The 22,519-nt window shown below is 42.0% G+C and overlaps 1 protein-coding gene across 1 annotated transcript in view; it reads right to left on the bottom strand.

Annotated features, from left to right (window-relative positions):
* The window catches only part of LOC126282429 (uncharacterized), a 183,904-nt gene that overhangs the window by 25,552 nt on the left and 135,833 nt on the right, over positions 1 to 22,519 (bottom strand). The gene's annotated exons all lie outside the window — the stretch shown is intronic.

Below are 22,519 nucleotides of genomic sequence, written 5' to 3' on the forward strand. Positions count from 1 at the left end.
AATACACAACTGTCACAGGATGTGCATGAAACACACGTTTATGGCGGGACGTGAGACCAACGAGGACTGATTTAGAGAACCTAATGAAATCCCAACTACTAGTTATCACTATGGTAACAGCCCCATCAACAGTGCACATTGAGAGATTTTAAACTGCAATAAAGCTGGCAGATACAGCGCGAGCAGTGAAGATCGCATTGTTGGTGTGACAGCCACTGATGATGCAGTGACCTTGACACATATAAAGCATGAAAAGTTGCTTATAAAACACAGACATTTCCACACAGTCTCAGAAGAGAAAAAGACAGTACATTCCACAATTTACATTAAGAGTCTTAGGATGTACTGCCACCTTCTTGGTGATAGAGGAATATTGTTCAGTTTGTGATTTCCTTCATAACTGGCAATGCAGTAGTGTGGGCAATGAAAATCGCTGACACCTGTCAGATCTTTTCTGAATTCAAAAAGTTATTTCTATCACACTTCTGGTTTAAACGTGTTAAAGAATGCTTGAGGAAGCAGGTTGACAGTCCCAAACCATACAATCCCAGACAGGGCAACCTGTGCAAATAATTTGAAACGTACTTCAATAAGACTTGGTACCAGGATGAGCCAATGTCTCCAAGACGCATATTGTGAATATTGAAAGGCAGACTACCAATGTCTATTAGGAAAAAACTTTTCCATGTCCCTGATATAGACCTGGAACAGTTTATGGCCACTGCTGACTCATTTGATCTCATACAGGTTGATGCAAAGCAAAGTGAGAGGGGGGGAACAGTGGCCCATAATAATGTTAACAAAAATAGAAAGTAAAATGGAAACAGTCCAAGGAAAACAGGACACCAAAGAGACAATGACGTCTGTACCTGGGCCAGTGGCAACCACCACAAACAAGCTAGAGGTCAAGGAAATTACAGAAGTAATAATAGCAAAAATTCCAGTGGCAATCCGTTTAAGAACAGGAGCAACAATTTTAATAGAAAGCAAGGAAATGAAGGGGGCTACAGTACCTCATTTCAACCCAAGAATATAAGAATATGAATGAAAAAGGACAAAAGACAGGGCCAGCAACCTGCCATTCAAACCAAACACCACAGGATGGAGCCATCCTGTGAATAACATTAGCGTTATACTAATTCCAGCTACTAATTGATGACCCCAATGGCAACAACCATAGAATGAGATGCCACATCATATGTGACAATCTCATAGTGTCAGAAGAGTGACAATGGTAGATGACCCACAACAAAGTACATCTCAAGCATCAAACTCCACACGACCAATGTAAGCCTTCTGCCAGTGGTCACGGGAGCACAGGGGGATGGGGGTATTGATTCGTAAATGTATCCATACTCAGATACAACAACGGTTGGAAATGAAACAACAACTCAGTGCTGATCCGAGAAAGTACAGCCAGCAAAATCCTGAGTTGGTACAAGCCACAATTGAAGGAAACGTTCACAGCATACCTGTGGATGTAATTATTGATACTGGTGCCGGTGTATCCAATATGCATTACGACCTATTCAAGTGCATTAATCAGCTAAATAAGTTGCCAAAATTGCCAGTTCAAAATTATAGAAGCCATATGTGGACGTATGTGATGAATTCAGTCAGGTACAGGCCATCATTCAAGTTGGAAATGAAGTGATAAGATGCTTATTCCCCATTGTGATAAATTTAGTGGTTTCGTGTATCCTAGGCTGGGAAAGATCAGCCTTTCTTATGAAGGAAGGAAGGTTAGTCAAACTGGCAAGGATAGAAACAAGTATTTTATATGGACATTTTGTAGAAGACATAAGGCAACCTACATGAAACCCCAACTATTGCACATAGCCATTGACTATACTCGGGAAAACTACCCATATATAAGTACAAATGGTAGAAGTGAGGTCGACTCCATACTAAAAAAATATTGGTACAAAGGTCACTGAATCGAGTTATTCAATGATAAACAACAGCAAAAACTCACACAGTTATTGAAACATTATGCAACGGTTTTATCCAAAACACTGGGGATAATTAAAGCAGAGTGTATACGCCGACAAAGAGGGGGGGGGGATTCCAGATTTCCCAGTACATGTGTACATAGTGTAGCTACAAGTAAAGTTAAGCTTTCGTATATAATATTGGTCTTGAAAACTAATAAACAACAAGAAAAGTTAAGTTTTCACATACAATATTGTCTTTTGCATGTGTTACACTTTAAGATGTATCACACAAATGTGACAGTAAAATCTGAAATAATGACATTAATGTTTGGTCTTCTGGCCTCGAAATTCTTCAAGTGGCCACTCCCCAATGTGTTAAGTTTTAAATGAGAATGCTCTGTGATTTAAGAAATTCATTGGACATTCACAGACATAACTAATTCCTCTATCGCAAAAGGAAATTTACTTTGAAACTAACGCTTTTCAAAGCACTACTCGCAATATTTTCTTGCAGCCTGTTAGAAACAGCTTCATTTCAACAGTTGCCAGAAAGCACCAGAAAGCAGGCATTATTGCGCATGGGCAGCTACGATGATGTAGGATGTCTGTATGAGTATTAAGAGACCTTACATGACATCATAAAAGAAATAGGATACTCAAAGAGTATCAGAATTTTGTAAACTATTCTAAAATGCATAATTCAGCTTAAGTGCACGTTCGTATGTCCAGATTCATAATGAAGTAGGCCCCAACCTGATATTAAGCCTTTCAGTGAGGTTTCCTGGATGCATATTTTCTTGGAGCACCGGTACTGTATTATCTCATGTTTGGTTCTTTATTATGGCATAATGCCAGACATGCAAGAAGATGAAAATGTACGCTTGAAATTAAGTGAACAGCCAATAGTGTGGAATGAAACACTTCGTTTCTAATAAATTGACTGCCTCTGGGGAAAAGATTAATAAAAACCACATTAATTTATCAAAGCAACAAAAATAACTGCATTGTTCTGTAAGATGATTAATGCTTGACTGCCAAAAACATGGAAACAAAATCAGAAAACTGAAACTAATAACATATGTTCACCTTACGTAATTTTGTAAATGTATTTTAATTCACTAAATAGCTCCTACCCACAGAAATCCGTTTTGTTTTCTTTTGAAATGAGGAGTGTAAATGAAGGGGAACCAGCAAAATGTGACACTCTTAAGGTAGTCGAAACGTGGTGATTTGTCTATGTTTGGACTTTGCTTTCTGTAGCCTAGTCCTGCTGTGGCCTGGCCACTGCTGTGAGGTTCCTTCCTTGAGTTGTAGTTACAGGGTGAGTGATATGCAATACATGGGCCTAGCCCCCTTAGCCTCTCCTTACCTGCCATCTTCCCCCCTTCATGTGGGCCCGCTGATTTCGCCGAATGGGAGACTGCACTGGGGGCTTGGGGAGGTTACCAGCCCCACCCTTACATTATACCCTTTCTATTCAGGGGCAGTCAAACAGAAAAGAGGAGAATTGGCCCTCTCGCTGGAGGAGCCAACCCTGCTACCCCAGCGCCTACCCAGCCAACCCTCCCTGCTGAGGGTCCTGTACGAGACGCAACACACAAATGCCCTGAATGCGCCCGCACCTTCACCACCAAGTCTGGCTTGGGAGTCCACCACCGCTGACAACACCAGGTGGCAACCAGCATGGTCATCAACACGGACAGCAAATTTGTGAGGTGGACCTAGGAGGAGGCCCTCTTGCTCGCTCTTCCATGGAAGGGACTGGCGGTTCTTCTTCACCAACCAGGAGCTCCTCCATGTTTTTCCAACAGGACACTTGACGCCATCAAGGAACAGAGACGCAAGCCTGTACACCACCAGTGTGTGCAGGAGTTTTATGGCCATCCTGCAGGAGAGGGACAAGGAGGTTGTCGCTGCCTGACAGCAGAGGGGACAGCATGACATGACTGGGGACACCGCCTCCAGATGCCAGTGTCGATGTGGCCATCTGGAAGCACCTCGCAAGGTTTCATGCATCTGCACAGCACTTCTCAGCTCCAGACTGTGTCAGCAGTTTGGGGCTGGCGACACGGTCCGCCACCATCTTGGGCATGCTCCCGGATGGCCTTGCCGCTGTCTGCTCCAAGGAGGAGGAGCTTCACAGGTCCACGCCGCGCCTGCTACCTAAGCAGCAGCAACCGCCTCAGTGCTGGTGGAAGCAGCACCGGTGGGAGCTCACACATACCCAGGAGGCCTTCCAGCTGTCCCGCACGCATTATGTGTGGAGTCTCCTGGATGGCACCCTGCTGCAGGTGCCACCTGATATCCCTGGTCTGCACAACTTCTGGGCCGACCTCATTCAACAGCAGCCGCCATCCACCACTGGAGCCATCAGTGATCGCCTGCTGTCGCTCTCACAGCCTGTAGACTTTGAGTGCCTGTAGAGACCAGTCACAGCAGAAGAAGTCGTTGCTTCCCTGCCACCCAGGAGCTCTGTGCTGGGCCCGGATGGCCTAACTCCTGCCAAGCTGCCTCGCCTGCCACGCAATGTGGTGGTGAAGATCATGAACTATCCTCCTCCTTGTGCGAGCACCTCCTCCTCACCTCCCTACTTCCAGACCAACTTACTGACCAAAACGGCTGCACCAGTACCCCCACTGACTTTTGTCCCCTCACCGTATACTCGGTGCTTGTGAGGACCTTCCATAAGGTTCTGACCTCGTGCCTGATGTGTCTGTGTGCTGTGGGTGAAGGTCAGCAGACCTTCATCCCTTGCGATAGGATGTTGGAAAATATGTTCAACTTGGGCCAGGCTCTCGTGCCGTTCTGCCTTGATTGCATCTCTCGACATGTCTAAGGCGTTCTACTCACTAGACCTAGTTGCCCTATGCTCCCTGCTAAAAGTGCATAGCCTCCTGAGTGAATTTGCTGAGTATGTGAAAAGTTGCTTCTGGGGCAGCACGACGGTGATAACGAGTGATGGCGGCGGCGTGAGTGTGGTCGTGCAGCTGTCAAGGGGATTCTCTCTCTCTCTCTCTCCCCTCCTTTTCAACATGGCAAAGATATAATTGTCAACACCTTGCCTTCCCACATAGAAGCCCACATTTTAGGTCTCAGAGTCAATGGTGCGGCCTTCAGTAATGTTGTCCTGCTGTTCGCGTCGACAAAGAGGGACCTGCAGTCACTCATCAACACAGCTATGGCAGCCATCGCACATCTGGGACTGCATATCAACGTGCAAAAGTGTTTCACCGTCACCTTAGCGGCCACCGGCCACAAGTAGACGGTGAAGGTGAATGACTCCATCGCCTTCACAGCCGGCAATGTCACCATGCCGGTCCTACACGTGGGTGAGACCTTCCACTACCTGGGACTGCAGTTCTCCTATTCTGGTCAATACTTGTTCCATCCTCGCCGCCATCTTCAGGAGCAGTTGGACATCATCACTCAGACTCCGCAGTGCAAGCAGCCATTAGGAAATGGTTCTGCCACCCGTCGGTCACTCCCTTGGGCTATTTCCACTTTCCTGTAGCCCATGGGGGCCCTGGCATTCCATCAGCCTGATGGATGGACCCTACCCTACAGCAGGCCTGACTCCTGATGCTGCAGAAGATGGTGCCAGCTGTGGATGATGTGGGCCTGTGTGAGGTGCAGCGCGAGGTCGTGGTGCTTGAGTGGAACTTTTCGTGGGAACATAATCTGCTCACGATATCAGAGCAGGTCGGGGACACGTGAGTGGCCCGCCTACACGTTGCCTTCGACAACGTGGTCATCCCTAAGTCTGCCGCTATCGCAGGGAAGCACCAGAGGGTTGCCGACACCAGTAGTCTCCTCTCTCAGCATGACATCGTCAATGCCATCTGTGACTGCGTCAATGCCTTGCCCTCCATGGCGTGGCGCAGTCGCCAGTGCATGGCTGACAACCAATGTCACATGGGCTGGAGAGCCGTCAAGATTGCCAACCATGTAATTCACGCTTGCGGACAAACGCACCAGTCCCACATGAAACTTCATGATGCTGTTATGAAGTACCTTGAGCATGACTCGAGCAAAGGGGCTTTGATGTCTTGATGGAACCTGCGACCTCCTGAAGCTGGGCTTCATGGTGCAGGAGTTTTCCATCACCTCATCCAAGGTGTGTGCATCACTCAGGACTTTTGAGCGTATGATGGCACAGCACCCAATGCCCAAGGCTGGCGTTGGGTAGAGTGCCGTCTTCTCTCTCCCTGACTCCTGGGGTCTGTCACAGGAGCAATAACGTCTTGTTCCACTTTCCTGTTCTTCTCTTATTTTGTAAATTTGTTATGTTTATGTTTATCTGTCTTTGTTATGTAATATATACATCTGAGGCATGTTGCCCAATGTAAATTCCCACTGTGGTGGGAATACTGGTAAGGTACACCTATGTACCAATTTCATTTCATGTATGTATTATTCCTCTGCAATAAAGATGGCTTAAACACGGCTTACATGTAGACTAACCCCCCTGCCCACTACAACACAGACCGCTAAGTGCATGCATGAATCTGGCAGCTTGGATGCACCAGAAGAATTTGTCCAGGTGGCATCTGGCTACCTGTTGCTACTGCTGATACATCTACAGGTCCCCAAACGTGTCTGACAAAATTGCTCTCATCGAGCCACAGATTAGCCGAGCAAGACCGTACAAGTTCAAACAGTGTTACTTGGTTTAACCTCACCTTAAGCAGATACTGTTAATGTTTATGAATACTTTGACTGTAGAGGGAACGGATACAAAGCAGAAAAAGCAGTTCTGCCACTGCCTTCGGCACTATGTTCGAAGAAGAAGAAAACATGTCTCTGGCTAAGGCAATGGCTTAAAATGAGAAATTTACTCATGAAAGTCTGCCAAATGATATATTACTCTCAGAACCAGACGATTGCATCAACTTTCTTCAAATAGGCAGTGAAACTTTCTAAAACTTGTTATGGACCTCCTAAAAGAGCAAACTTGTCTGTCAAGTTCGCTCTTATCTAGCCACGGATGTGTCAAAACAAGCCCGGACACGTACCAAGAATGCTTATCAATTTAAACTCACTTTTGATGCCAAAACTTTTCGTGTATGCTATATTCCAGACTCTTAAATGATTCCTCAGTAGCCAGGAAACGTAATGTTACAACCAGCCTGCAACATAACAGCACATTTACTGGTATTTTATTCGTGATCTAGACTGGTGTGATCACAAAAATGGCTCTGAGCACTATGGAACTTAATATCTGAGGTCATCAGTCCCCTAGAACTTAGAACTACTTAAACCTAAGTAACCTAAGGACATCACACACATCCATGCCCGAGGCAGGATCCGAACCTGCGACTGTAGGGGTCGCGCGGTTCCTGGCTGAAGCGGTATGATACCGGCCAGCAGTATGATCACAACACGTACAAACCTAAGACTTAATTCATACTTTCGAGAATGTGAGACAGCCTCTCTCATGACTGTGTCGCACTTGCTAATTCTATCTTCCATCATAGACAGTAGCTTCTCGAACTTGGTCATGTCCATCCTCACAAAGCTCCGAAATTTGTGCAGATCAGTTCTTTGTCCCTTTGTTTCAGCCAGGGTCAAACTCAACAGTGTCACTACCAGGGCAATAGTTCCACAAACAAGTGGATCCTCCATGTGCAAAATGTTGTATAAATATGTATACCTGTGAAATCAAGTTAAGTAATATAAAACTAACTCTTGAGTCAAATAATTTGAATGAATGACATTCCAATATGTCACATGGTCCCCCCCCCCCCCCTCATGTTCCACGCAGTAGAACAAATGACTTTACAAGAGATCAGACAGTTCTGTCTGCATTTCATGCGTCATCTACTGCACATGTTCGCCAGGCATATCCCACGTGGATGGTGTAATAGCTCTATGTGAACCAGCCTGCAGTTACAGATATACACACTTGGGGCACTGGTGCATAGGTGTATAGTTTACGTGCATCATGAAAAAGGGGATTAAAGCGGATGGGTCCCAGGATCCAGTCCTCCCACTGGTGGACCCAACTTCGAATATAGAGCACGTGTTTGGACATTATTGGTCCACCTGTGAGCCCTATCCCAGATGTGACGTGTGGTGGATCCGCCTCTGAACATCGGCCTGAATCTCTGAACATTGGTCTGAATATACAGTGCGCAGCAGATCCACACTTAAACACTAACTCGGGTGAGGTATACTGGTATTATGGATCTGCATCCAAACATCACTCCATACATTGTGTATGATGGATAAACCTTCAAACCCTATCCCAGGTGTGGCATATTGTGGATCCGCATACCACCATCGCTCCGGATATAATGTGCAGTGGATCGACACTCGAATGCTAACTCGGGTCTACTGCGGGTCCTGGGAGCCATCTGCTACACATACATATATGCAGACATACAGAAAACAGAGCAAACACTCCGCAAATGTGGAGGGGACTGGATGCAATCAGCTACAGTGCTATACTATGCCACCTGATCAGAAAAATAGCGCTCCTGAGCTAGGTGTTGGCAGCTGTCCTACATTTACAAGCAATTTTAGAGCATGGAATGAGAGATTATGTCATAATCGCATGGGTAGAACTGACATAAAATTGATATAATTGCGAAAAATGACGGGAAAATACATATAAATTGAGGGAATATACACAAAAATGCAGGAAAATTAAGGAAGTACTTGCACGTCTTCTGGTTGGCGCAGAAGAATTTGTACATGGGAACAAGTATGCGAAGCCAGAGGAATCCAAGAAAATGTCGACATGTTAGCGAAGGGAAACGGGGAATCAGTAACCTTTTTTTTTTCTGTGAAGGTAGCATTCCACTGTATGTCCACTGAGGTAATTGTGATACACGCGAGTTGACTACAATATTTGATGCTTTTCATGAAGATGGAGAACCATCTGCCTCTAAACTTACATGCATCTGCATTAAAGGATAACAGAGAGTGGACGGGGTGATCGATTGAGATGGTAACAAGGTACGATTTAATGTCAGACTGATGATGCATTATAGAGAAGGAGATGATGTTGCAGGTCATTTCACCATTTTTTCCGCTGTTCTGTCAGGATGCATCAGTTGCTTGACATAGCCTGTCTCTGATTATACCTTGACATAGCCTGCATTTGATTCGTATACAACCATGTGTTCTGTATGTTATTTAGAGCACTGTCTACTTGCAATAGCTAACGGCAAACCTCTCGGTCATCAGAGGACTTTCATCTCATGTGTGATGAAACTTGATCATCCACTTTTCACCCATTCCTCTAAATGAACGAAGATTTATGCGATGTACTCCATCCTCCTGTCACACCTTGGGTGCGAAATCGAGACTTCAGCTTCATAGCTAAGATGATTCTAAGGTAGCGATAGGTGTTTGTGAGACACTCTACATCTGCTTGACAGTTATGCTGTTTGCAGAGTTAGTGGTGGCATGAGTAATTTCACGTCGGACGCTGCTACTATGCGTTTATCTGTATCCATGTAAGGGGTATTCTCTGTTACTAACGATCATTTCATATAGGACTGATGAGGAAATAGTATAATTTCTGAATCGTGACAGGATGTAAATAGTGTACGCAATACATCTCTGGAAAATTAAATTGTGCATGTATCACACAAAGCCAATATTTTAAGGAAGTAATTTATTTCATTTTACAGTTTGTTACCATAGTTTATTATAGAGAAATATGCAAGAAGGCTGTATGTCATGCGCTGAAAATTTCTTACATTGGAATAATAACAGCGCTGCATTTCACACAAATGTTAAGTCGGAAACTCAAGTGATCTAACATTATAGTCTGTTTTAAGTGTAGAACCATGTAGCCTTAGGAGTGTGTATCTTTATGTTCTCTCTTACCAATACCCTCCTGGTAGTGATCCCAGATACTAGAACAATACTTTAAAATTGATAGCTTAGTTGATTTACGTAAAATGCTTAGAACTCCATCCATCTGCAGCTCCATCATCAGGGTGTATACGTGAACAAGGAAAAAAAATTCCGGTTTTTTCTTGGATTTCCCGGTTAAAAATACACTTTCCCCGGGTGAAAATACTTTTTCCGTGTTAAGTGACAGTATAATTTTCCTAGGAACTGTAAAACTTATCAGTCCTCTGATTAGTTATTGTTTTATACACAGGCGTAGAATTTACCGGCACTTCAGAAAACAAAACTCAGGGGGAAAAAATATTTTTAATGTGCAGCAACATGTATGCTGTATATTTTTGTATTATGAAAGTATAGTTCCACCAAACACCTCATGTTACTTTTCGAAGCATTGTAGTCGAGTTTGTGATGTGCTTTTGTAAGCCAGTCGTAGCTCATGACACGTGATCTCGCCAGCCGATGACGGCGGATATTCAGAGCGCAGGACACGTGATGTAGTCAACCAATTGCAATATCACTGTTCAGTAGCGCGAACACACAAACAGAGAAAGCTAATGGTTTAAATTTATTTACGTAGTGTTTTTACAAAAAAAAAGCAAAGCTTTCACATATAATATTGGTCTCGAAGATTAAAATTTTCAAAAATGACATAAATGTCTGATTTTCTGGGGTCGAAATTCTTCTACATTGTTGTCCTCAAAGAGTTGATTTTTAAATGAGAGTCAAATGCTCTGTAATTTAAGAAATTCTTCGTCCATTCTCACACATAGTTCATCCTGCATAAAGGGAAATTTGCTTTGAAAGCAATGCTTTTCAAACAACTGTTTGCAACATTTTCCCACAACCTGTTACAAACAGGTTGGTTTCAGCAGTTGCTACAGAGCGCCTGGTAAAAGGAGTCACTGCGCTTGTGCAGCTACTATGACGCAGGAAGCCCGTATGTTTGTACGTGTAAAAGATCTTACATTAAGTCGCAAAAAAACACATCAGACATTACTCCAACAGCATTGGAATTTTGTGAACCATACTAAAATGCATGTTGTTGTAGACTTCAGTCCTGAGACTGGTTTGGTGCACCTCTCCATGCTACTCTATCCTGTGCAAGCTTCTTCATCTCCCAGTACCTACTGCAACCTACATCCTTCTGAATCTGCTTAGTGTATTCATCTCTTGGTCTTCCTCTACGATTTTTACCCTCCACACTGTCCTCCAATACCAAATTGGTGATCCCTTGATGCCTCAGAACATATCCTACCAACCGATCCCTTCTTCTGGTCAAGTTGTGCCACAAACTTCTCTTCTCCCCAATCCTATTCAATACTTCCTCATTAGTTATGTGATCTACCCATCTAGTCTTCAGCATTCTTCTGTAGCATCACATTTCGAAAGCTTCTATTCTCTTCTTGTCCAAACTATTTATCGTCCATGTTTCACTTCCATACATGGCTACACTCCATACAAATACTTTCAGAAATGACTTCCTGACACTTAAATCTGTACTCGATGTTAACAAATTTCTCTTCTTCAGAAACGCTTTCCTTGCCATTGCCAGTCTACATTTTATATCCACTCTACTTCGACCATCATCAGTTATTTTGCTCCCCAAATAGCAAAACTCCTTTACTACTTTAAGTGTCTCATTTCCTAATCTAATTCCCTCAGCATCACCCGACTTAATTCGACTACATTCCATTATCCTCGTTTTGGTTTTGTTGATGTTCATCTTATATCCTCCTTTCAAGACATTGTCCATTCCATTCAACTGCTCTTCCAAGTCCTTTGCTGTCTCTGACAGAATTACAATGTCATCGGCGAACCTCAAAGTTTTTATTTCTTCTCCATGGATTATAATGCCTACTCCGAATTTTTCTTTTGTTTCCTTAACTGCTTGCTCAACATACAGATTGAATAACATTGGGGAGAGGCTACAGCCCTGTCTCACCCCCTTCCCAACCCCTACTTCCCTTTGATACCCCTCGACTCTTATAACTGCCATCTGCTTTCTGTACAAATAGTAAATAGCCTTTCGCTCCCTGTATTTTACCCCTGCCACCTTTAGAATTTGAAAGAGAGTATTCCAGTCAACATTTTCAAAAGCTTTATCTAAGTCTACAAATGCTAGAAATGTAGGTTTGCCTTTCCTTAATCTTTCTTCTAAGATACGTCGTAGGGTCAGTATTGCCTCACGTGTTCCAGTGTTTCTACGGAATCCAAACTGATCTTCCCCAAGGTCGGCTTCTACTAGTTTTTCCATTCGTCTGTAAGGAATTCGTGTTAGTATTTTGCAGCTGTGGCTTATTAAATTGATTTATCGGTAATTTTCACATCTGACAACACCTGCTTTCTTTGGGATTGGAATTATTATATTCTTCTTGAAGTCTGAGGGTTTTTCGCGTGTCTCATACATCTTGCTCACCAGCTGGTAGAGTTTTGTCAGGACTGGCTCTTCCAAGGCCGTCAGTAGTTCCAATGGAATGTTGTCTGCTCCGGGGGGCATGTTTCGACTCAGGTCTTTCAGTGCTCTGTCAAACTCTTCACGCAATATCATATCTCCTATTTCATCTTTATCTACATCCTCTTCCATTTCCATAATATTGTCCTCAAGTAAATCGCCCTTGTATAGACCCTCTATATACTCCTTCCACCTTTCTGCTTTCCCTTCTTTGCTTAGAACTGGGTTTCATCTGAACTCTTGATGTTCATACAAGTGGTTCTCTTATCTCCAAATGTCTCTTTAATTTTCCTGTAGGCAGTATCTATCTTTCCTCTAGTGAGATAAGCCTCTACATCCTTACATTTGTCATCTAGCCATCCCTGCTTAGCCATTTTGCACTTCCTGTTGATCTCATTTTTGAGACGTTTGTATTCCTTTTTGCCATCTTCATTTAATGCATTTTTATATTTTCTCCTTTCATCAATTAAATTCAATATTCCTTGTGTTACCCAAGGATTTCTACTAGCCCTCATCTTTTTACCTACTTGATCCTCTGCTGCCTTCACTACTTCATCCCTCAAAGCTACCCATTCTTCTTCTACTGTATTTCTTTCCCCCATTCCTGTCAATTGGTCCCTTATGCTCTCCCTGAAACTCTGTACAACCTCTGGTTGTTTCAGTTTATCCAGGTTCCACCTCCTTTAATTCCCACATTTTTGCAGTTTCTTCAGTTTTAATCTACAGGTCATAACCAATAGATTGTGGTCAGAGTCCACATCTGCCCCTGAAAATGTCTTACAATTTAAAACCTGGTTCCTAAATCTCTGTCTTACCATTATATAATCTACCTGATACCTTTTAGTATCTCCAGGCTTCTTTCATGTATACAACCTTCTTTCATGATTCTTAAACCAAGTGTTAGCTATGATTAAGTTGTGCTCTGTGCAAAATTCTACCAGGCGGCATCCTCTTTCATTTCTTAGCCCCAATCCATATTCACCTACTACGTTTCCTTCTCTCCCTTTTCCTACACTCGAATTCCAGTCACTCATGACTATTAAATTTTCGTCTCCCTTCACCATCTGAATAATTTCTTTTATTAATTGTAAGTACAGTGATAAAATATATATGTGACTGGTTTCCCAGGATAATTCTATGTGTGCTTACCGTGCAGCAGCGGTGACCTGGGGTGGGAATGATTCATGTCTCCAGCTAATGTTAGGAGCTGCCGAATGGAGAGGCTTGTTGGGATGCACGAATGTAGCTGACTTAGTTAAGTCAGGCGGGTAAGTTTCTAGTTACTCAGTGGTTTACAGCACGCTCCACCTCTATTTGCAGGCAGGGTAAGCTTCTAGTTAGTCAGTGGTTTACAGCATGTTCCTCCTTGCTATAGTTTCAGGTTTCTAGAGAAATAATTTCGTCTGTATCTTCGGAATTATACTGTGCAAGCGATACTACTGCTATGCAAGCGATGTTGCTGTGTGCTTGATATCGATAAGTATTGCGTAAATGGTATAATATTCTGACAAACCATGTGAAATTACATGTGTTCTTGTAATCTCAGAGTCTGGAGATTGGTGTAGAAAGCAAGCAAGCAAGGAGGTCGGGTCCAGAAACAGTGACGCCTTTGTGTCGAGGGAACTGACCCAGCCTTTGTACAACAGTCTTTGCAGTATATGTATGAGTGTCTTGCGAAAATGGCACGATATTCTGGCAGACCATGTGTCATTACATATGTAATCCCAGAGTCTGGAGATGGGTATGAAAAGCAAGCAAGCAAGCAGCTCGAGGCCAAAACTGTATTGCCTTTGTGCCGAGGGGAGTCATCTCCAACTTTGAACACATGTTCTGAGAGGTCTGCTGAGGGCGCTCTAGTCACACGTCAGGAGTGGAAGACTGCCCGACCTTGCGAGAAATAACTAGTGCAGCGAGGAGTATACCTTGATATATGTAGGTATATGATATATGTAGGTATGTGCTTATGCTGTCTGTCTTCACGGTGTATGTACAAGTGTCTGGCAGTCGATAGCTATATGCATAGTCCAAAAGTGGCGATTTTATATGGTACAGGATACGAATTATATGTTGACTACATCGAATGGTACGTGGTGATATATTGTAGGGTTGGAGATCAGCTTCCCAATCTAATATTCAAGATTTAATCTGCAGCGACAGAGCGGTGTAACTGAGTGAGTGTCTTTCCGTATTTGACGATCTGTAGGCAAGTTTGCAGAGTTTAAGTGTCAGTGCAATATGGCGATCTCTACAAAATAGTTTTGCCGCTGAAAGTCACCTCAGCAGAAAGAAAAAAAAGGTGGACAGTGCAGTAAGAGCCTATCATAAAGCTCCATTCATTCACAAGACGTCCTTTGTGCCAGAACATAGGAGCCTCTACATAGTGGTGAGAACGTTTGTGGTTCAGAAATGTTTGTTGAAAGCAGGACTTAACGATTTCCAGGAAGGGTAACACGTGATGGATGGGGTGCTACATTATGAACATCAGGAGGAATGCATTTGGCGTTATTCTGGGCTATTTTCGTAAACAGGTTTTGTTAGGACAAGAATTTCCACGTAAAATGCCGAGACATCATGTAAGCACCTACAAAAGGACCTGTTAACTATTTCTGCAACACTTTACAATTTCTGAGAGGTCAACTTGGCTCTTATTTACATAGCCATGTGACATCCATATAACACTGAGAACCTTTTAGATGCGCCACCAATGGTAAGTTGCTACGCTGCCATTTGGCTGGGCGGGGAAACATCTGTGCATGGCTAGATGCAGCTTGCATCTCCTGTTAGGATCGCTAACAACAATGCAGCCTGTGCTATTCTGGGAAGCATTAGAACAGATTCCTGTAATGCGACCTGTGACATCAGCATCGACAGGTAGAGAGGTATCGTGCCAGCAATTGTAAATGCACTTGCGGCCCAGAAGCGTCTCACATATGGGACCAGTGTGAGCGCACTGCCCGGCATGCGTGCCTTGGAGGTCTGTAGAGGGCAGTTCGCTGATATGTCAAGGTTGACGATAGTTCGAGAGCATTTTTTACGTTCAATGAGGTTTAAGCATTGTGAGCATGTTTGCATAGCATTACACATGCATTATCATTTGACAATTTATTAGTTGTTTTCGTGTCTGTTGCATTATTTAGTGAACAGGTGCGCAGGCAACCCATTACATGATTACAACAGTTGACAATTAGCAAGCGTGTTTGCAGAGCCTTTTACATGCATTATTTTGACTATTTATGAAAAGACTGCATGTCTTCACATCAGTGTAATGCACTATTTTGGTGATTTATGAGTAATTTACAGGTCTGTAGACTATTTACTGTGACCTCAAGCATGATAGGGTGAGTGTTTAGTATCAGTGTAATAAATAAACTACATGAAATCTGTCCCTAAATAAATTGCATGCATTATTTTGAAAGTTTATAATTAGTGAGCGTGCCCGCACATCAGTGAACTGTGTTATTTTGGTGATTTACGAGTATGCTGTGTACTTTATTATTTTGGTAATTTACAATTAGCAAACATATTTGCAGAGCATTATACATGCATTATTTTGACAATTTACGAGTTCTTTTGCGTGTCTGTACATCAGTGTACTGCATTATTTCGGTAATTTACGAGGAGTTTGCACGTCTGTAAGCTGTTGTGATGTCCGGAATTTAAAAAAGGGGGGGGGGGGGGTGGGTGGTAATTTTTTGTTTTGTTGAAAGGAAAGAAAGAAAAAAGGGTGAATAAAGGTGAAGGGAAGTGGTTCTATTTTTACTGGAATGAACTTATTGATGGACATCAAAAAAATTTATTTTACCTTTTTTTTTTTTTTTTTTTTTTTCCCCCCCCTCCATCAAAGAAGACAACACAACACATATAAAAGAAATCATCACACTAATATTATCCACAGAATGATCGTTTCACAAGACACTTTCTAGCTCGACTGACTCTTAAGAATGCCCAAGACTCGACTGACTCTACTCTTTCTCTGGACCACAGCCTCTTCACGTCCCTCTGGACCAGAGATTTCAACTGTGATTAGCACGCCGATTATTTAATTAATCGTACAGCCGCTGGGCGCGCGCTTGGCGCGTCATTTAAATGGGGTTTAAACGCACACCTCGAGAGGCGTGGGCTAGCGGTGTCTTACAGGTATCGCCACACTGTGTATTGTGACCCCAAGATGTCAGAGCACGTGTTTTGTAATAGAATAATAAATAAACTACGTGAAATCTGTCACTAAATAAATGGCTACAAAATAAAGTACACTCCCTCCTCTCTCCAGTAGCCCTGTAGAGGCTGAGTCCTTTTCCACCATTCCCCCCCCCCCCCCCCCCCCCTACCAACTGCAATGGGACGATAGCACCCTCTGGTGGCAGTACTGTGTAACAGGTCGCTGGATTCCGGGCCTCTTGGTGAACACACCGAATGGAACTACTGCCTCAAATTGTTTAAATAAAGACTGCGTGCAAAATGAAGACTTATGTCCTTCCCATCCAGCATAGGCTGAGTCTTTTTCCCGACAATTCCTAGGAATAGGTGGCAGTCGGATGACTAGATTAGTGGAGGCAGCCCGTGGACCTATTTTCCCACAATTTTCTTAGGTTAGTGAAGGTAGCTACGGTGTGTTGCAGTGTCCTGCTGGAATTTGATCTTCCGGCCATTTTCTGGAGGAGGGGAGGGAGGGAGAGAGGGGAGGGGGTTAGGTTAGTGCAGGTAGCCCAATTGACCTATCTTCCGCCAAAATTTGAACTTCCCCCTCAATGTCATTGTGACGTTGTCATGTGTATCGCCGCCATCTTGAATAACTTTGGAAACAGTGCTGGGTGGGGTGACATCTTTGTTGCCCAACTACTTGCGATACCCCCTTCTGCGCTTGCACGAGTTATCACTACTTAGTGCACATTCGCAGACTGACAGTAGTTTAGAACTGCTCTCTATTCTGGTGCGTAGATAATGTGTCTGCTAATTTTCGTAGTTTCACCCATTCTACTGCTAGATGGCCGTCGCACTACACCAGTACCGTTTGCGGCAGATCATCATCTAATACCCACTTAAGAGTCACAAAACTCACTGCTGTAAAAGTTGTTACCTTTTTACAGTTGGAGCTACACTAGCACTCCAAGTGGCGATAAAGGAGAGTGTCAGATGCATTGTAAGTATCTTTTCTATGTGATTTACGAAATATTTGAATTATTTTTTTTTTTTTACCCCAACAGTCAGTGTAATATCAGAAGACAGAGATGGTTCTAAAAATGATTCTAAAATTATGCCATGAGGTCTAAAATTCATGAATCCAGTGACTAACCACAACACATTCGTGAAGAAACAATTGTGGCATTGGATAGAACTGTTGCTTACCACGTTGATATCAGAAGAATATAAACACACAGATTCACACATAAGATGCACAGACATGAACCTCTATGTGCAAAAGGGATCAACGCCCCATTTGTCGTTCCATACAATTACTCTGTTTTAGTCATTGTCACCTGTTACCACAAGTACGACCTTCATCTTTATGTTATTCTACGTGAGGCAACCAACTGACAAATAGTGGGTATTTGTTAAATTTGCCATTAAAGACATTTCATCCAATTACATATTCACTAGTTTATCAGTAATGGAGAAATACTGCACCTTCTGCTTTAAATCATGGAATATATTGTCACTTATCCCACATTTTATTTGCATGCTTTCCACATACCTCTGTCACGTACGCGCTGATGAAAGGATAAAACATTCTGGCAAAACCTGTATGCCTGAGTGCTGTGATATAATAAATTTAGAGCAAACAGCTTATTTTCATCGTTTCATCTTGCACCACGATTCTCCTTCAATTGGCTGAACAACAAGTCAGGGGCATCTTTTTTTGAATATCAGGATCCTATAGTCTTCAAAATCTGTTTGTCCTTTTTCACTTAATCCTTCTGATGCACTTTCTGTTGCTGTCTGTACTTAAAATGACAACCACTTTTCTTGTCCTGTAATAGCTTTGCATGGAGTCTAGTGATCTGCACATACTGACACTTCACATGCTTCTACAAGAAATGAGTAATTGCACTTAATCTAACCAATCTGTCATCGAAGCTGGTCCATGTTGGTGAATCAGATTAATCTGTCACTGATATAGCAGTAGCGGATTTACGTATAGGCCCACAAGGCATGGGCCTAGGAGCGGCGCCTTAAGGGGGGCGGCATTTTTTGCTCTGTACTCATTTACGTTTTACAATAGCTGCATTTACAAACGACAAAAAAATTTAATGTTATTAAACAAATTGCTAGTTTAAACAAGCCTTAAGAATGAAATTCGGCAATACAAGCTTGGAAATATACATAGTTTACTTGGTGATTGAATGGATATTTAACATTGGGTTTCTGTCTGGTATCAACTCCATGATTGTTCAAAATATTTTGAAGTAAGCTGTCAGGATGACGATCTACAATACAATGTTTGAAACTATTATTGGGAGAATGTTGTCTGCTTCTACCTAACCCTACCATATTTCCCCTGTGAAAATACCGGGACCCCTCAAATGCTGTGATATACTAATTGGCAGTTTCTTAAATACTGTAACGTGTGGGCCTCAGTATGTAAAACCAAAATTTCCCGTAGAAATTATGGGAAGTATCATGTCAACCCTCCATTACAGTAATTAATGTGGAAGCTCTATGGTCTTCAATATCTGAGCTTTGATTTAATGGCACTCATTTAACAAAACACATTGATACTGGGCATGTTTTACTTTTTTAAACTCGTTTATAAGAAAAGAAAATAAACAGACTATCTAATAATGTGTGAAATACACTTCAAAATAGTTTAAAAATTTTATTATTTATTTATTATTTACTTTTTTTTGGCGAAGAAAGAAGAAGAAACCAACAACTTTTGTTTGTCTCACTTATTGTGCTGCAGTCTGCATGATATCAAAGTTCCCACTCTGTGCAAGTAGTATGTGGCATTGCAAATTTTATATTAAACTTCTTAACTCACCTTTTTTTTCTTTGCGGAAAGCTTATTTTTATTTTATGTTGGAACAAAAGGTGCATTTGCATGTAGACATAATAGCAGTGTTCACACAAATGACAAACACACCACATCAACTGTTGACAAGACTTCTTACGTTTGATGTGATTTCGGGATTGCAGCTGGATCATGTTGACTTCTTGCCAGCCGAAATATCGTGACAAGAAGTCAACATGATCCGTCTGCAATCCCAAAATCTCATTGAACATTCAATACACCGCAAAAACTTGAAGAATCACGAGACTACTTAAACTCAGTAATCTGTCTTCTCTGTGCACAGAATCCACTAAAAATGTTATAAGAATAAGTGGAATAAGAGTCGATCCAGCAAACCTCACTGCAAATTATTTGCTTTATAAATTAGAGAGACAGTGTCAACGAATTCCAGCCACCAGGTGTGTCTACTGTTCACTGACAACAGAGAGACACAGGCAACAATGAAATTAAATTATTCTGCATTGTCATTGTTTCATCACACAGCTACGTTGAGTAATCTGAGTTGGTCAGATCATTGCTCCATGTTTAAATTAAAAAGCTTTGTGCTCATGTGCGGTGTAGTACGATTGGAACTGGATACAGTCTTTCTTTCTTTCCTTTTACAGTTTTCTTTCTTTATTTTGACTGTTGGTTGACAATTTTGTAAGTACCTTAATATGAGTAATAGTGAAAAAAGCAAATGTGAAAAATAAAGTGGGGAGGCATTTCGGAAATTATCGAAGGAAAGGCGAGAACGAGACGCCAATGTTCTAAAAATGCTACGCAGAGTAGATAAATTTTTCACAAAAAATGTTGCTGCTTTGACTTCGTGTTAAAGTAGTATGGATGATATTTCTGACAATGCAGCTGCCATAAAAGCCGTAAATACAGTGGAAACTAAAGTTAAAAATGAAGAAAGGCAAATTGTTCCTGATTTCGACTTTCATGAAAAACCGCCACATCGGATACTACCAAAAGAAATAACCTTGTTAGTGATGATCCAGCAGAATGGTGTGTCAATGAATCAAGAATAGACATCCTCTTACAATGTGGCATTAATCAAAATTGTAACGGTGATTTTTCTAATTCAAAAAGATCAATAGGCAATGAAACCAGTTACTTGAACAAAAGTGTATTTACCGTAATCTTTTAAATGGTGAATCAACTTTGCATGATTTTGTAGTATACTCCTGTAACACCGGTGCTGTTTTTTGTGCACCATATAAATTGTTCAGAGGTAAGGCCGCGATTGCTACTAATGGTATTGCAGATTGGAAAATTATACCCAAAATTTTGTCTCATCATGAGAATTCACTTGAACGCAAAAATTCTGAGTTATCTCTCTTGACAAGAAAAAAGTCACTTGGAACAATAGATAACCATTTCGAGTCATATGTAGAGATGGAAAAAATGTACTGGTGCAGTGTGTTGAAAAGGGTGTTTGCAGTAGTGAAGAAGTTAACAAGTTGTCGATGTACCCTACGTGGACATGTTGAAAGATTCATTCATTACATAATGGTAAATTTATGATGTCTCTTGAACTTATAGCTCGAGTTTCATCCCTTTCTCGCAGAGCACACTGAATGATATGAAAATCCGGGGAAGGGACATATAAGTTATCTTTCTTCAACAATCTGTGATGAAATAATAGAGTTTCTTTCTGAATGAATAAAAAGAATTATCATGTTGTTGTTGTTGTTCCATTGTGGTCTTCAGTCCTGAGACTGGTTTGAAGCAGCTCTCCATGCTACTCAACCCTGTGCAAGCTTCTTCATCTCCCAGTACCTACTGCAACCTACATCCTTCTGAATCTGCTTAGTGTATTTATCTCTTGATCTCCCTCTACGATTTTTACCCTCCACGCTGCCCTCCAATACCAAATTGGTGATCCCTTGATGCCTCAGAACGTGTCCTACCAACCAATCCCTACTTCTAGTCTAGTTGTGCCACAAACTCCTCTTCTCCCCAGTTCTATTCAGTACCTCCTCATTAGTTACATGATATACCCTTCTAACCTTCAGCATTCTTCTGTAGCACCACATTTCAAAAGTTTCTATTCTCTTCTTATCCAAAATATTTACCATCCGTGTTTCACTTCCATACATGGCGACACTCCATACAAATACTTTCAGAAACGACTTCCTGACACTTAAATTTATACTCGATGTTAACAAATTTCTCTTCTTCAGAAACGCTCTCCTTGCCATTGCCAGTCTACATTTTATATCCTCTCTACTATGACCATCATCAGTTATTTTGCTCCCCAAATAGCAAAACTCCTTTACTACTTTAGGTGTCTCATTTCCTAATCTAATTCCTCAGCATCACCTGACTTAATTCGACTACATCCTATTATCCTCGTTTTGCTTTTTTTGATGTTTATCTTATATCCTCCTTTCAAGACATTGTTCATTCCATTCAACTGCTCTTCCAAGTCCTTTGCTGTCTCTGACAGAATTACAATGTCATCGGCGAACCTCAAAGTTATTATTTCTTCTCCGTGGTTTTAATACCTACTCCAAATTATTGTAAGTGAAATAAAAAATAGGCCAAATATTTCTCTATAATAGTAGATTCTACTGTGGACATTTCACATATTGATCAATTAGCTTTCATATTAAAATATGTGGGCGAGAATGGTGAACCTATTCAACGTTTCCTTCTGTTTTTACCAAACCCAGGACACAACTCCAAAAACTTAGCTGAGGCCATGCTAAAAGTCCTGTCTGTAAATTCCATTGATATTGCTGACTGTAGAAGCCAGTCATATGACAATGCAAGCTATATGTCAGGAACCTACACTGGTTTGCAGGCACGCATTAAAGAACGAAATCCAAATGCGCATTATGTGCCTTGTGCAGGTAGGTTCGATCACCATGCAAGTGTTACAGATACGCTTCAGGAACTCATGTGGGAATCCTTGGAAGGAAGAAGACGTTCATTTCGAAGAACAATACTGAGAAATTTTAGAGACCCGGCATTTGAAGCTGACTGCAGAACAATCCTAATGCCACCAACATACATTATGCACAGGGATCATTAAGATAAGATGAGACAAATTAGGGCTAATATGGGAGCATATAGAATGTCATTTTTTCCTCGCTGTTATCTGTGAGTGGAACAGGAAACGAAACAACTAGTAGTGGCACAGCATACCCTCTGCCACATACCGTGTGGTGGCTTGCAGAGTAGGTATACAGCTGTAGATGTCCTGAATTGCTACATCCTCTGTACAGTCATCCAGTTATCCGGGACTTGATCATGTTATTCCAACTAAAATGG

This window comes from Schistocerca gregaria, chromosome 1 (assembly GCF_023897955.1).
Source record: "Schistocerca gregaria isolate iqSchGreg1 chromosome 1, iqSchGreg1.2, whole genome shotgun sequence".
NCBI lineage: Eukaryota > Metazoa > Arthropoda > Insecta > Orthoptera > Acrididae > Schistocerca > Schistocerca gregaria.